Source organism: Melospiza melodia, chromosome W (genome assembly GCF_035770615.1).
Source record: "Melospiza melodia melodia isolate bMelMel2 chromosome W, bMelMel2.pri, whole genome shotgun sequence".
Lineage (NCBI taxonomy): Eukaryota > Metazoa > Chordata > Aves > Passeriformes > Passerellidae > Melospiza > Melospiza melodia.
In genome coordinates, this window is record NC_086225.1 from 7825376 (window position 1) to 7841960 (window position 16585).

At 45.9% G+C, this 16585-nt stretch overlaps 1 pseudogene; it reads right to left on the minus strand.

Annotated features, from left to right (window-relative positions):
- Positions 1-16585, minus strand: part of LOC134431451 (kinesin-like protein KIF2A) — a 233922-nt pseudogene that overhangs the window by 116976 nt on the left and 100361 nt on the right.

A 16585-nucleotide genomic window follows, 5' to 3' on the forward strand; every position in this document is an offset into this window, starting at 1 on the left:
TCCCCTTCACCCGGACGATGCCCCACACTTTGCGTTCACGGTTCCATCCATCAACCGTGAGTCCCCAGCCAAGCGCTACCATTGGCGGGTCCTTCCTCAGGGCATGAGGAACAGTCCTGTGATCTGCCAGTGGTACGTTGCTTCGCTGTTATCACCCATACGTACAGCCCTCGGGGATGCTGTCATAATCCATCATTACATGGACGACATCCTCGTGTGTGCACCCGACAACAGTCTACTTGCCCACGCGCTTGACCTGACAACCGATGCGTTGGTTGCTGCAGGGTTCGAGCTCCAGCAAGACAAGATTCAGCGGATGCCACCCTGGAAGTACCTGGGCCTCGAAATTACAAAGCGGACCACTGCTCCGCAAAAATTTGCTATCAGGACAAAAGTCCAGACCCTAGCAGATGTCCATCAACTGTGTGGGTCTTTAAATTGCGTGAGGCCCTGGCTAGGCATTCCGACCGAAGACCTGGCCCCCCTTTTCAATTTGTTGAAAGGGGGAGAGGGGCTGAGTTCCCCTAGGGCTCTCACCCCAGAGGCACAGGTAGCCTTGGAGAAGATCCAAAAGGCTATTTCAGCCAGGCAGGCCCACCGCTACCATCCGGGCCTGCCCTTCAAATTTATAGTACTGGGAAAGTTGCCACACCTTCATGGTATTATACATCAATGGGACGATAGTTTAAAGGACCAAGGCTCAGGAGATAAGCTCTTGATCATAGAGTGGGTGTTTCTGAGCCATCATCGGTCCAAAAGGATGACACGGCCACAGGAGTTGGTAGCCGAACTGATCATTAAAGCAAGATCGAGGATCAGGGAGCTAGAAGGGTGTGACTTCACATTGACTTCACATTGAATTCAATTGAATTAGAATCGGGCCAACTGAAATTAAAGACTTTTGATAAACTGCTGCAGACTAATGAATACCTTCAGTTTGCACTGGACAGCTACACTGGGCGCATCGCAGTAGATCGGCCGGCCCACAAATTATTTAATTCGGAGTTCAAATTATCTCTGAAAAAGGTTCAAAGCAGGGAGCCACTGGATGCCGTGACAGTTTTCACAGACGCGTCTGGAGTGTCCCACAAGTCGGTGATGACTTGGAAGGATCCTCAGACTCAGCAGTGGGAGACCGATGTGGCTGTTGTGGAGGGTTCTCCACAAGTTGCTGAGTTGGACGCAGTCATCAGGGCATTCCAGAGATTCCCAGGACCTTTTAATTTGGTGACAGATTCTGTGTATGTTGCAGGTGTAGTGTCTCTAGCTGAATCTGCAGTTCTTCAAGAGGTCTCTAATAAAAAATTGTTCGATTTACTCAATAGGCTCGTTGAATTGGTCTCCCATCGCGAGCACCCATTTTATGTTATGCATGTGAGATCACATACGGACCTGCCTGGGTTTATAGCAGAAGGTAACCGTCGTGCCGATTCCCTGGCCGCGGCTGCCGTTACGCAGGGCCCTCTCCCAGATGTGTTCAGCCAGGCTAAGATCAGCCACCAACTCTTCCATCAGAACGCGCCTGGCCTGGTTCGGCAGTTCAATGTTACGCAGGATCAGGCCAAGGCGATAGTGGCCACATGTCCCCAGTGCCAATAACATCAAATGCCCACTGTGGCCTCGGGAGCCAATCCCCGAGGGCTGGCGAGCTGCGAGGTGTGGCAAATGGACATGACACATATCCCATCTTTTGGTCGATTGTGTTACGTCCATGTCTCAGTGGATACCTTCTCCGGGGCTATCTATGCTTCTGCCCACACAGGAGAAAAGGCAGTGGATGTTCAGAGGCATTTGCTTCAGGCATTCGCTGTCTTGGGCATCCCTAGGGCCCTAAAAACAGACAACGGCCCTGCGTACACTTCCAAGGAGCTGCGGAGCTTCCTGCAGCAATGGGGAATAGTTCATAAGACCGGCATCCCCTATTCCTCGACAGGTCAGGCCATGGTGGAAAGGGCCCACCAGAGCCTTAAGAAGACCCTGTCCCACCAACAACCGGCGATGAAGGTGGAGACCCCCCCACGTCTGGCTGTCAAGGGCATTGTATACCCTCAACTTTTTAAACTGCTCCTTTGACAGCCAAAATCCTCCAGTCGTCCGACACTTCGGCAGCCACCAGCAGCTGCAGCCTAAAGCCAGGCCCCCTGTTCTTGTGAAGGATCCGGAGACCTGGCGGACGGAGGGCCCCTTTGACCTGGTGACATGGGGGAGGGGATACGCTTGTGTGTCCACTCCCTCAGGCCCCCGGTGAGTTCCATCTAAGTGGGTCAGGCCCTTCGTCCCGAAGCAGAGGACAAAGCAGGAGGCAGTACCACAGGTCTGGCAAGCGTGTTGGCGGCGGCGGAGAAAGCCCTTCTATCGGACGCCATCTTTTTCTCCAGATCTCCCTTCCGTGGCTGAAGAGCCCTCTCCTCCCGCTTCTCCTCCACCCCTGGACCTGTTATGTCATGTTTCCTCATATTCCCCTCCTGGTCCAGCTCTTTCCCCCCGCATGTTTTATTTGAAGTGGCTGTTTGGGGAAGAACCATTTTTGTGAATACCCTATACTTTTACTGTTTTCTTTTGTTTCAGTTTTGCCTCCCTAATGGCCCCCGCTTTGACATCGCTGGCTCCCAACCCTGAGCTGCTGCTAATGATAATAATTACCTGCGGACTCGTCTTGTCATCATCTGAGCCATGGGTCATCCCCCAGCCGAAGGTCAACGTCTGGCGTGCCTTGGCTCAGTCGCTAGGACAGGACAACATATGCCTTGACACCGGGGCAGCAGAGGACCCGATGTCGTCTTGCCTTGTGGGGATCCCTTTCTCTCCAGGCGAGTTCCCCTCTGCCTTCCAGACTGCCCTTTCCCCTATTTTGGCCCGGAGTCTCACTATCCTCCCTAGTTTTGATTCCTCAAATGCCTGGAGAGACGGAGTGGTCAGGCTGAATCCTGCACCTTCCGAGCCCACAGAGTTACATCTTCTTGGTTCTGCCAACGCCACTGTATGTTTTTAGTTTGATTACACCTTTGCCCCTATAGAGAAGGGCAGTGAGGTGGTCCGACAATCAAAAACAGAATACCAAGCCAGTCAGTGGTGTCGAGCAGTTCTAAAGATCGGTGGCCCCACAACTACTGGACGGACCCCTTACGCCTTTCCTAGAGGAGTGTTTTTGATTTGTGGCGACTGAGCGTGGGCAGGCATCCCCTCTGGTCTGGTCGGAGGGCCGTGCACTTTTGGCCGGTTGACGCTGTTTACCCCCAACATTACCCAAATTATAAATTGGAAGAGGACAAACATCACATCCGGATTGGGCAGAGCTAAAAGAGATCTCAAAGATCGCACAGAGAATTGTGATGATGAAATTACCCATTGGTCACACTCAAAATCCATCGCCTTTACCATTCTATTACCTTGGGTATCGGTGGCGAAGTCTCTAGGTGAATTGGGCCGCCTAGAGTGTTGGGTGGCTAAACAAGCCAATCTTACTTCAGCCGCACTATACGACCTCCTTACAGACGAGGAAATTACAAGGAAGGCGACACTCCAAAATAGAGCAGCAATAGATTTTCTATTGCTGCTTCACCATCACCACTGCGAGGAGTTTGAGGGCCTCTGCTGCCTGAACCTGTCCTCTCGAGCCGAGGACACCAGACATTCCATCAAGAGACTGCAAGACCTCGTCCATCAGGTCAAGCAAGAGACCTCTGACTGGCTGGGGGACATTTTTAAGGGTTGGGGCCTCAGCGGGTGGGCCGGTTCCATAATAGAATCTGTTTGCAAGGTTGTTCTGAGTTTAATAATACTTTTAGTTTTCATTATTTTGATCCACGGTTTGGTCCAGAGACTAATGGCCAGAGATACCTCGGCATCTGTCAACCATGCTGCAGTCCCGTCGGACGAGCCCATCGAGCTGGAAGACCTCTCCTCGGAGGCCGAAGAAGCTGCAGATGAGGAGGGGGCGACCGCACCGTCCTTCGACCATCCAGGGGCGGGCGGATTCCAGCTCGAAGAAGGCGAGGCCTGGCCGGACCAGCCGCGAGATCCTGAATTTTAAGTTTCTAGGGACTTCCCGTTCTTTTCATTTTATTTGCTAAGAAATGGGGAGATGTTGTAGTGCGTTTTTAATTTCTCTTGTGTTCCCCCATTTTATGTATCATTCCCCTTTTGTCCTTGTAAAATGGTTCTTCCCTCCCCAGTTTTCCCGCCACAGCTCTCCTTACAGTTATGTTACTATGGTTACCCCTGCCCCCTTCAGTTGTCAATCGCTCAAGTTATGTAACTTCCCCTCCCTTATTTTACCATATAAGTAAGCTTTTCCTCCTCCCTGGGCTCAGTCAATCACCCCCCACTCCTCCCAGCTTTCAAGAACCTTCTTCTCTTTGGGGGATGTAATTGGCTGGGGTCCCGGGGCTCCTCTCTAACCTTGTGTTTATTGGATATGTTTGCATGTCAGCTATGTTGTGCATCTCCCTATATGTTTTCCTATTTGCTAGCGGGGTTTCCCTCCTTTCTCCGCCTCTTGTCTTTAAAACCTCGCCTCTCCCCTTGCTCGAGGCCATTTTGCTGGTCGGTGCCCTCCCTCCGTTGGTACCTGCCATCCTTCAATAAACCGACGTTAACCCCCAGCAAGTGGTCTCTCCCTTTCCTCGTCTCGTCCAGCGCATATAATCCAGTCCGCAATTCGGCCCAGGCCGAGGCCACGACGCCAAGGGGGGCTGATCTCAGATGCAGCGGAGGCGTCGGCTGTTTCCCCTCTAGCTAGCCGGACTTTGAGCCGCATACGCATTCGCGCACAGGAGGACCATGTTCTGCCTCAGGGCCAGGTGCAAGCTCTTCCTGTGTATAAGCCTGTCCCAATTTCAGGACACGCTGATAGGTGTGTTGTGATTGCCTGGCAGGTGATCCAGGATTTGAGAGACCAGGCTGCAAAACATGGCCTTGGCTCTGTGCAAGTCATGCGGGCTCTCAAAGTGATAAACTTGGACCTGCTTGCTCCATTTGATTTTAGACATATTGCTCAGGCACTGTTCCAGCCTATGCAATATGAGGTTTTTTTGAAGTACTGGATATAGGCTGCTGCAAAGGTTGCAGCAAGCAACAGGCTTCTGCCTCAGGGTGACCCTACGTATGGCATGGGGGTGGATACTCTCCTCGGAGAGCAGACCTTTTAGAATCTTGATTTTCAGGCTACCTGGGACTCTGCTGTTCTTGAGCTGTGTGAAAGGGTAGGATTTAATGCATTGTTGAAGACTATTGGGACGGCCTCCCCCAGGCCACAATTTATGATGATAGTTCAAGAGGCAGGTGAGCCTTTTTTTGCCATTTGCCGAGAAGCTTGCAGCTGCCCTGGAGAAACAGGTTGAGGATGATGCCTTCAGGCAAATTTTATGCAAGCAGTTAGCTCCGTTTAACTCGAACAATGAGTGCTGGAAGATCATAGATGCTCTTCCAAGTGATCCGTTGGTGGCGGACATGGTTGATGCATGTGCCAAGACAGGTGCTGTAGACCACAGGGTATCCGCTCTGGCAGTTGTTCCATGGCCAGGCCAGGTACCCTTAGGGGGCGGACAACAGAAGAGGAACAAAAATAAGGGCAAGAAAAAGCAGGGAACACCCAAACCAACGGGGATGGGTGCCTCCTTCTTGTGTGCTAGATGCCTAAGTGCAGGTCATTATGCACACCAATGCAAGGCTAAATTTCATGCTAATGGCCAGCCTTTGGCAGGCCCAGGAAACGGGAAGAAGAGTGCACAGGGGAATTGTGCCCTGACACAAGTGATTCCTCAGAGCATGGTGCCGGATCAGGTTTGCCCAGCCAGCTTGGAGGCATCACCCATGGCTCTGCTGGCATGGATGTATGTACCGCTGGCACAGTCATCCTAGAATCCTGTTGTGAACATAAGGTTCCTTTGGATGTGCTAGGACCTTTGGGACAGGGACTGGGTGCACTGCTTGTGGGGAAATGTAGTGTCACCCACCAAGGAATCTATGCTCACCCAAGGGTCGCTGACTTTTCAGGTCTGATTTTTTGCCACAGTTTTCACGCCCTCCCCCCCCCCTCCCCCCCATCACTATTCCGGCAGGGACTCGGATTGCTCAACTTGTGCTTTTTCAGTCATGTGTCCCCAGGACTGACCTGCAGACTCATGGGAGCAGTGGCTTCGGATCCATGGGACGGCCACAAGCCCTCTGGTCTGCAAACATTTTTGCTCAGCTACCCCAGATGGTGTGTACCCTGACCCTACCGGGTGCCCACCTGCCGATGATTGAGCTTCAAAGTTTGATTGATATGGGGGCGGACGTGAAAGTCATCTCCCTCTCTGTGTGGCCTCCTGCGTGGCCTTTGGCTCCCGTGGGATCACCCATTGTAGGGGTGGGGGGTCTGGCACATACCATGATGAGCCAACAGCTCATGCTCATCAGCAACGCAAATGGGCAGGAGGCTGCAGTTTGACCATATGTCATTCCAATCCCAATCAATCTATGGGGGCAGGATGTATTGGCTGCCTGGGGGGTGCGAATCAAGATGGATTTTTAATTGGGGCCACTGCGTTAAAGGGTGAAAGATATCCTCTGCTTCCTTTACGGTGGTTGGTGGACAAACCCATTTGGGTTTATCAGTGGCCCTTGACAGAAGAGAAACTGGTCGCCCTTCATGAATTGGTTTAGGAATAACTGCAGCAGGGACACACTGAGCCTTCTATGAGTCCCTGGAATACTCCCGTCTTTGTGATAAATAAAAAATCTGGGAAATGGAGGTTGTTACAAGACCTCCAGAAAATTAATGCAGTGATGGAAAGCATGGCGGCCCTGCAGCCTGGTATGCCCTCACCCACCATGATCCCAGCGGGCTGGGAAATCTTGATCATTGATCTAAAGGTTTGTTTTTTTATGATTCCTTTGCATCCTGATGATAAGCCAAAGTTTGCCTTCACAGTCCCTTCAGTCAAAAATGCCGAACCTGTGCAGAAGTATCAATGGAAGGCTTTGCCACAGGACTGTCGCAATAGCCCGACTATCTGTCAGTGGTATGTGGCTCAGACCTTGTCCGGAGTCTGCGAGCAGTTTCCTGATGCATGTTGTTATCATTATATGGATGACATTCTGGTGGCGGCACCCACCCAGGATGAGTTGCTGAGGATACGGCCTCAGCTGTTTGCTGCTCTGCGTTCTTATGGGCTGCAGGTGGCCCTGGAGGATGTTCAACAGCACCCCACCTGCAAGGATCTGGGGTCAAAATTCTTGACCAAACCATTCAGCATCAGGAGGTGCAATTCTTGGATTCTATTCGGACCTTGAATGATGCCCAGAAATTGATGGGTGTCATCAGTTGGTTGCATCCTTACTTCGGACTGACCGGAACACAACTGGCCCCATTTTATGGCACTCTAAAGGGAGACCCTGACCTGAGGTCCCCTCAGAAATTGACTCCTGCAGCAGAACAAGCACTGGAGGAGGTCCAAAGGGCTGTTTCTGCTTGTCAGGTTCATTGAATAGAACCTTCCATTGATATCACTGTTTTCATTAGCAATCCAGATTTCCATCCTACGGATCTCATTGGCCAATGGAGTGACAAGTGGTCAGATCTCTGGCACGTTTTGGAATGGGTCTTTTTGCCCCATCAGCCCAAAAAGACAGCATCCTCGTAGTTTGAGTTGATTGCTCGTTTGATAATCAAATGCCGTCAACCGTGTTTGCAATTGATGGCAGCTGATCCTACAACGATCATTCTTCCTGTGAAACAGGAAGATTTTGAATGGAGCCTTGCTAACAGCGCTCCCTTGCAAAGTGCACGGCAGAACTTTTCAGGGCAGATTGACTATCATGTGCCCAGTCATAAGTTACTGCAGCTGGCAAAGACAATGGGTTTGTCATTGTGGCCAAAGAGCAGCCGGGTGCCAGAGCAAGGGTTCACTGTCTTCACTGACGGTTCCAGGAAAATGGGGAAGGCCATTGTTACTTGGAAGGATGAACATGAATGGCAGACAGTGGAGGGCCATGAATCAGGCTCAGCCCAACTGGTTGAGTTAAGGGCTGTTGACATGGCATTCCAGGAATTTTCTCAGGTGCCTCTGAAATTGGTTACTGATTCTGCCTATGTCGCAGACATAACTAAGCAGTTGGATTGTTCACTTCTGAAGGAAGTCAATAATGCAGTTTTGTTTCAGTTATTGAAAGCCTTGTGGAGTGTAATTCAAGCCTGAGTCCATCCGTATTATGTCTTACACATTCGGAGTCACACCAATTTGCTGGGTTTCATAGCAGAAGGTAATGCCAGCGCTGACAGGTTGGCTAACCCTGCCTGGGTAGCGCCTCAGCCTGACAAGATTGCGCAAGCCAAAGCGTCGCATGATTTTTTCCATCAAAGTGCACATACTTTGCAGAAACAGTTTCATTTGACGCCAACTGAGGCTCATGATATTGTTGGTTCTTGTGCTGACTGTCATGGATTTGCTGCACCTTTACCAGCGGGGGTGAACCCCAGAGGCCTTAAGGCCTTGCAGCTTTGGCAAACAGATGTCACTCACATTGCTGAATTTGGCCAACTCAAGTATGTGCACGTGTCTATTGACGCATTTTCCTCTGCCATGTGAGCCTCTGCTCACACTGGAGAAAAGAGTCACGACATGATTGCCCATTGGAGGATGGCTTTGCAATCGTGGGAATACCTTCTGTGAAAACTGACAATGGCCCTGCCAATGTCTCACAGAAGCTGTGGCAGTTTCTGCACCTATGGGGAGTGCCACACAAGCTTGGTATCCTGCACTCTCCAATGGGCCAGGCCATTGTTGTACGCACTTGTGGTACCTTGAAGCGTGTTCTAGTCAAGCAGAAAAGGGGAATGCCTGGAGAAAGGCCACATAGTTGATTGTAAACATCTCTATATACAATCAACCATTTTACAGTGCCACAGAATTCAGAGAATCCTGTCATTCTAAATCATTGCATTCTTCAGGTGAGATGCACCTGCCTTGAGCAAAGGTCCGGATACGGGATCTAACCCCTAATAAGTGGGAAGGCCCGTACGACCTTGTCACTTGGGGTCGCGGGTATTGTCGCAGACATCTTTTCATGAAAATCCTTTCATTAGGATTTTTCCTGCTGAGAAGCTTCAGCAACAAAATGTAAACAATGGTTATCTGCTGCTGTGGAATGCAACAGGTGCATCTGTGATTGGCCCATCTTGGATGTTTACAATTAATGGCCAACCACAGCCCAGTTAGCTTGGACTCTCTGTCTGAGACACAAACCTTTATTATTCATTCCTTTCTATTCTTAGGTTAGCTAGCCTTCTAAGATGAAACTTTTCCTTCTATTCTTTTTAGTATAGTTTAAATGTAATATATATATATATCATAAAATAATAAATCAAGCCTTCTGAACATGGAGTCAACATTCTCATCTCTTCCCTCACCTGAAAATCCCTGTGAACACTGTCACAGGGTATGCCTGTGTTTCCACAGATACTGGAGTGTGATGGGTACCTGCGAGATGTGTCTGCCCTAAATTGCAACACCAAAACCCGAATGTGGCCAACAGACAACCTCCAAATGATGATCAAGATGATGACCATCAATCAGATGGCCCCTCCACAAGTGGGGAGTGAACATTTTATCCTGCTTCTGAAAAAGGAGTGTTGACAGGCTAAGACTGTCAGTTTTGAACAAATCAAAAAGTAGTTACTTTATTAAATTTACTATTGAGATTGTATTACAATAGGTAAATGATTTAGGATTAGATAGCACACTTCTTGTAAGAGGGAATCACAAGATCCAATCTCTCTGACCATTTTTAATTGACATCCACTTGAGGAACCTCTGGAGCAGTGTTCGTTCTCCTTCCTGCAAGGGGCCCTGCAGAGGATTAAAAACACCGCCTCCATCTTTAAACAAAAAGGGGGACCTGTGGATGTGACAGCCTGGTCAGAGAGCGAGAAAACGAGATTAGTTTTCTCACAGTGGACTTGTGAGACTTTTTAGGGAGTTGTAGAGAAATGATGATAACTTGTTAGTATAAATAACCTGCAAGTGGTGTTTTCCTACTCTGTTTTTCTGTTCCTCTCAAGGACTGTTTGTGAGAAAAGTGTTTTTGTTAATTAGCCAATCACATTGAATGTATCAGAACTGTCTATAAAAAGAGAAGAGCTTTTCACATTAAATCTGCTGTTGTGCAAATCAGCCTGCTTAGAGTCTGTGCCACTTTATTACTCAATAGCGAGTTTTGTATGCAGATCCAATTTAAATTAAAGTTATAAATTAGGAAACCTCTACTAACATTCTGCATTCATTAGTGCATTTGAAATTACTTCATTTACAAACTTACAAAGCCTTCCAGAGAAAGCAGTTTCCAAATACCTTGTGGAAACTTTGCACAAAAATGTTGTTAATGACGTTACATCTTAATGATTTCAGAAAGAGCTGAACTGTTCTCTCTGTGTGGGAAGTTTGATACACTGCCTGACTGTATTGAATAATTTAAGCAATTCAGAAACTAATTTAATAAGAATTTTTCTATTGTATTTCTAAATGCCGTTCATTATATCAGAAATCCTCTTGAATTTTGCCTAACAAGTGAGGAAAGATAGCTTCTTATTTAAGGAGCTGGGGGAAGGAGACTTGGGTTTGGTTTTTGTTTTGCCCTCTTCAGAGAAGATGCAATAAATCTATACTTAGCCTTAAAAGAATAGAGGCACAGGATGAGACATATTAATATATCTCATGGGAACATGAGAATTTGAAAATTTAGCACCTCTTCATTTCAAAGCCTTCAGTCTCATCTACTGGAAAGTGCCTCAGCATTTTCTTTCATCATTCTGAGAACAGGGGACAGCCAGTCTATGTCTTGTTCTCTCTCTTTTCAGTACCTTTCTCTCTGGTTTTAGTTTGTATTCATTTCAAAAGAGAAACCTCTTTTCCTTATAAAGGAGATAGGCCAAATTTTTTTATATACTTGTTATGCTAAAATTGTTCTCTGCAAGAGAAGTACTTGTCCAAATCTCTACAATCTAAATAAATGGCCTCCCATTTGTGCCGATTAAGCCTCTAGGAAAGACAAAACAACAAAAACCTGCTCAGTTTTGTGCCCTCCTGCCATTGTAAGGTAAGAGGCAGGAAGCAAAATTCCAACAGTCTTTAACCTTTCCTTTAAAACAACACTGTCTGATCCCACCCCAAAGGCACAGAGAGTAAAATACTACCTAGAAGTAGCAAGGTAGTAACAAGCAGTACAAATGTCCTACTACTCTCTTTCCAGAAGAGCTCTGGGGAGTGCTTTACACATATGTGCCAATGTGTATCTATGGGGACATGTGTACCAAGGTGTGTAAGTCTACATATATAATACCTGTGTGTGCCAGTGTGCACAACACTGGGTGCACACACACAAGTACCAAGGTGTACACGTGTTATGTGCATTACTATATACATGTGTGTTAAATTACACCCTCTCAGGTGTGACTAAGTTTGTCTACAGCTCTGTGTTTGTGAGTGTGCACAGGTTCTACAAGTGTGAGCATAGCCCTGTGTAAGAGATGTGTGTTTATGACATTACACATATTAGTGTGCACAGATATATACTTGCGTTAATGTACACAAGTTCTACATACAAGCAAGTCTTGTGTTTGTGAGTGTGTGTGCATTGGTAGAGACTGTACATAAGTGAGTGTCTCTGTGGCACATGTGCTAGCATGTGCAAGTAGAGCGTGCACAGCTCCGTGTGTGTGTACAAGTGTGTGCTGCTAACAAGTACCTCTGTACTCCAAGATTCTATACCAATAAAAAAGTACCAGTGTGTGTGTACTACTTCTGCATATACCCTTATGTGCAGACATGGACTGAGCATGCCCAGAAACATGGCTCTGGATGCACAGCTCTGTGCATCTGGCTGCTGTCTCACCTGAGAAAACAAAGGCGTGTTTGTGCGTGTCAATGTGTATGTATCACTACTGAGCTCTACTGACCAGAGGAGCCCCTAACTCCCGGTGTACAATATGTAGAGTTCAACTTAGCTTGTAACAGAGATACAAACCAACCCATTCAAACTGCTGTTATTTATATTCTTACCTTGTGCCTTAATTTTGCGGTAGACTTGTTAAAACTTATAAACGTGTGAACTCATTCTTGTATATTGATAGACTAACACTACTCCCCTGTTACTGTACTTTGTGAAAGACAAGTGAAAGTCTCACAAGACTACTCTACATGCTTTAGATAACTGTTTAAGTAACATTTTAAACAGAGAATTAAAATTATATTAGTCATTAATATAATTGTCCTATGAAAATTACAAGTATCTGTTAAGGAGAGGAACAGTGAAAAGCACTAAAATGATTTTTAAAACCTTTTAAAATTTCTAAAGTGAGCGGTTGCTTCTCACAGAAACAATGAGAAATAACTATTCTTTCTCTTGTTATTAGATGCATCTATATTCATACAACACAAACTTTTATCCTCTTGTGATATTTGAGTGTTTTTATAGATTTTTCACTATTAACTGTAAAGGGAGAAATAATCCTGAGACAGGGGGTTAGAAATTTAACTTGGGGTAGAAACCAGTTTTGGATTTAGCTGAAGAGTGCTGTTTTAGCTTGTTTAGTCTATAGCCTGCTAAACTTATTTAGTCTGCTAAATTGCTGTGCTCCCAAAAGGCCTGCAGAGAGAACAGAGGAGATTCAAGGCTACTTAGAAAGGAATGCAAGCTTCCAAGCTGGAGAGAGATAAGGAGGGGCCCCACCGACCTTGGAAAGAAAACTGAAGCTGGGTTGCAGGCACAGTGAACATTACAGTGACGTTACTGGAGAAGTGCACAGGCTCATAAAAACTGATAAGACAGTTTTAATACAAAACGGGGATAGGAAATGCATATGCATGAACCTATCGTGAAACTTTATGCATATGCAACAAGTTAAGGGATAAAATATACTCGGGAATTCTTGGGGATGCGCATGTCCTTTGAGGGAGCTATCCTGCATGCGTCTGGCACTGTAATAAATCATACTGGCTTTACAACTTTTACAAGTCATGGAGTTTTTTTTTCTGCAAATCACTCATAGGGTTAGAATTAGAAATGCAGAGCTATCAAGAAATGTTATATGAGCAGGAGATTAAAGTGTTCTCATATTTTTTTACTTCCTTGAAAGGGTGTGTTAGTTTAACACAACCTGGCTTTTATCTGGGGTGGAGGAAGACAGAGGCTGCTTCTGAGAGAAAAGTTCCTTGAAACTTTTATGTCCAGCAGAGACAATCCCTGAAAGCTCTGACGATGGACATATCGGCTGGCCTGATTAGAGAAGTTTGTAACACCTCTGTGATGACATATTTAAGAATGAAAAAAAAGCATGCAATCTCTCTTTCTTCCTCCCTTCAGAAGGGTGGCAAGGGGGCTGCCAGGCCCCTTCCCTGAATGGCTGCCGGAGCCCTTCTCAGCCGGGGCCATTCCGCTAGGGGGGCCATCCCAGTGCCATGAGCAGCCATATGGCCAAGATCAGTGCTGGGAGCACCCATGTGGACAAGACGGTGCCGCTGAAATTGGGCAGCCAGGGGGACGGGGTTGGGGTGGTGCCACGTGGCTGCTGCTCTCTCAGCATGGCTTGCAATGAACTTTACTTGCTTAGCTGGTTTTAACCAGCCATGCTGCAGACAGAAAGGCAGGAGTGGCAGCAGTAGCTTTCTTTTTTTCAGTGCCTCGCATTAAAAAAGGCTGGCGGCTGGCACTGCCTGCATGGTGCCAGCAGGGACCACATGGCCAGCAGGTGAGGGAACTTGACAACAAAAAAACCTATGGAGACCAATTTTCTCCCAAGACAGAGAAAAAGAAAAGGTAGAAGACACGTGAGGAGAACAACATGGTGACACTAAGGTCAGTGAAAAGAAGGGAGGGGGGAAGGAGGTGCTCCAGGCATCGGAGCTGATCTACAAGCTGTGGTGAGGGCTATAAAATAACAAACTGTTTCCCTTTAATTCATGAAGTTCATGGGGGGATGTAGAAGTCTACCCACAGCTCATGAGAAAAAGGTGCTCACATTGGAGCATGTGGATACTGAAAAGCTATAACCTAGTGACAAACTTGAAGAGAGAAAGAGGACCCTTGCTTCCAGAGATAGAGGAAGGGGACCCTTGATTTTATACTAGAACAGCTCATCCTTAAAAACTGTACTCCATGTGCTAAATGACCCATAAAAAACAGTTGTGGGACGACTGTTTTGCTCGTGGAAGGGACTCACATTGCAGCAGGTTTGGGCAGGACTGCTACTTGTGAAAATTAGAATGGCATTGGAGAAGTTCACAAAGAACTGTCTCCTATGGGAAGGATCCCACAGCATAGCAGAAGAGACTCCTCTCCCCAAGCGAACTGAAGAAGGATTTTTACAAGTGACAAACTGACTAAAAACACCATGTTTTGTCTCCCTGTGCTGTCGGTGGGAAGGAAAAAAGGGCTGGGGGGAGGGAAAGTGTTCTAAAGGTTTACTTTAATTCTTATTATCCTATTTTAATTCTGTTAATAAATTTTTCTTTATATCTTTCAAGTTTTGAGCCTGTTTTGCCCTTAAAGTGTTTCTTTCCAATCCTTACCTCAACTCATGAACCCCTTTAGTTGTTCTTTTCCCCTCCTCTGCTCAACTATAGCAGAGGAGAATGAATAAATGATTTTTCGTGGGTGCCTGGGGCTTACCCAGTGTCAAACGCGGACAAAGGGAAAGAGATAACATTTATCTCTGTTATCTCTGGCAGGAATGTCATTCTTAATAGGTGCCACGGTTCGTCGACTCTGTAAAAGAAAGAAATATCTGTTATTTGATCACCTTATTATTGAAAATGTAAACTGCAGCCCTACCTCTGCTTCTTTCCAGTAAATAAAAATAACATGACATCATCAATACAAAGAAGTGATTGCTGCCAAATCCTTCCTATAAGAGCCCAGGGTGAAGACTGAACTATGTATACTGTTTCAAAACAACCTCCAAAACATTTTCTATATTTTTCCTTGAGATATATTTAGTTATATAAATATTAGTCCCCAACTCCTTTTCTACCAAACCTGTTCTCATAAAATTGTTAGAAACGCCTATTCAGCATAGGAAAAAGAAAGGAACACACTTATCAAGTAGTTCCACAGACACAAAAGTTAGATTTAAAAATTCAAGCATAACAACGTGTATAGGAGTACTGAAAGTTTAATATGAACATGCTGCATAGGTATTACCAACCTTCATGATTTTGTTTACTTTAGCTGTTGAAGTAGGTGGTGGTGTCTCTGGACTAGGTTCAATATCTTCATCAGATGCAAGATCTGGGTTAAGTGAAAATATGCTCTCCAAGTCAATCTGTGTAAAAGAATATAAAATACATTTATGATTCTTAGAACAATATTTACCCTCTCTATTTCTCCTTATATTTTTGAGAATAAACAAAAAATATATTTAGTGCTTTTACCCCACAATTTCTTAATTCTATAACCTCAATGATCTTATTTTATTTTCACTAAAAACAGTGTAAGCTTTGGTCTTCATGTAAGTTTAAAACAGATCCTTCAGAAAAGAGAGTAATTAAAAATAACCAATTGTCAAAGCCTGGACAACAAGGAGTTAATGCACTGCTATGTCTCAAACACTGATAGCTGTGCAAGTGGGCAAGTTAGAACAGGATGTGGCTGGAGAGGAAGACCATACAAAGGTAGGGCAGTACCTTTCTGTGGCCCACTTCCCTGTTCTGGTTCACGGTGACTTCACAATGTAAAGGACAGTGCAAGCGCAGAAGTGAGGTCAAGAAATGGGCATGAACTGTGGACAGAAGGCCAATCCAATAGAGGAGGATCGAGACTACCAAAGACCCTCATAGTCCCCCAATCCATTTCCAGAAAGGCTTAGAAGAGCAGACTGTGCATGCTACTTCATTGATGAGGAGAGCAAGAAACCTAATCCTAAGGCGGGGAAAACTTATCTATAAAAAGATACCCCCACAAAGCCTGTGTGGTACCTCCCGGACCTTGAACACCCCATCAGCTGGATCAACACTGGAACCAGGACTGGTGATCTCCTTTCCTCTCCTACCTGATCTCTCACTCTCTCTCTATTCCTTCTTTTCTTCTATTTCTCTTACTACTAGAAAATAAGGAAAAAACTTATACCAATTTCCACACCAAGTGTATGATTTGATAATAAAACTTTGTAAGCTTTTTCAGACCCTTCTAGCTTTTGACATTTTCCACCACAGGCATCTATGAATCTTGGGTGTTCCCTTCTTCTTAGGAGTAGGATGTGATACCAATAAGTATTGATAATTCTGTAAAGTGATTAAATTAAAACAGAAGTAGATAGTATTACTGTGGTAATTTGACAGTTACTGCAGAATATGAAAGACATTTTGTAACATAAAAAGAAAGAGATCTCAATCATTTGAAATTTCCCAGACAGTGCAAAAGAAACACATGAACTACAATCACCCAAGAAATAATAAGTAGAGCTGAAGCCACGTCAAATTTATGATTCTATTTTTTTCCTTGGTAAGCGCTCCTCATTCAAAAAGCTGCAAAATGTAAGGAGGATAAGACAGGAACTTAAAAATAACTGGCTTCAGATCTATTGAAACTCGGTTTCCTAAAATCTTGA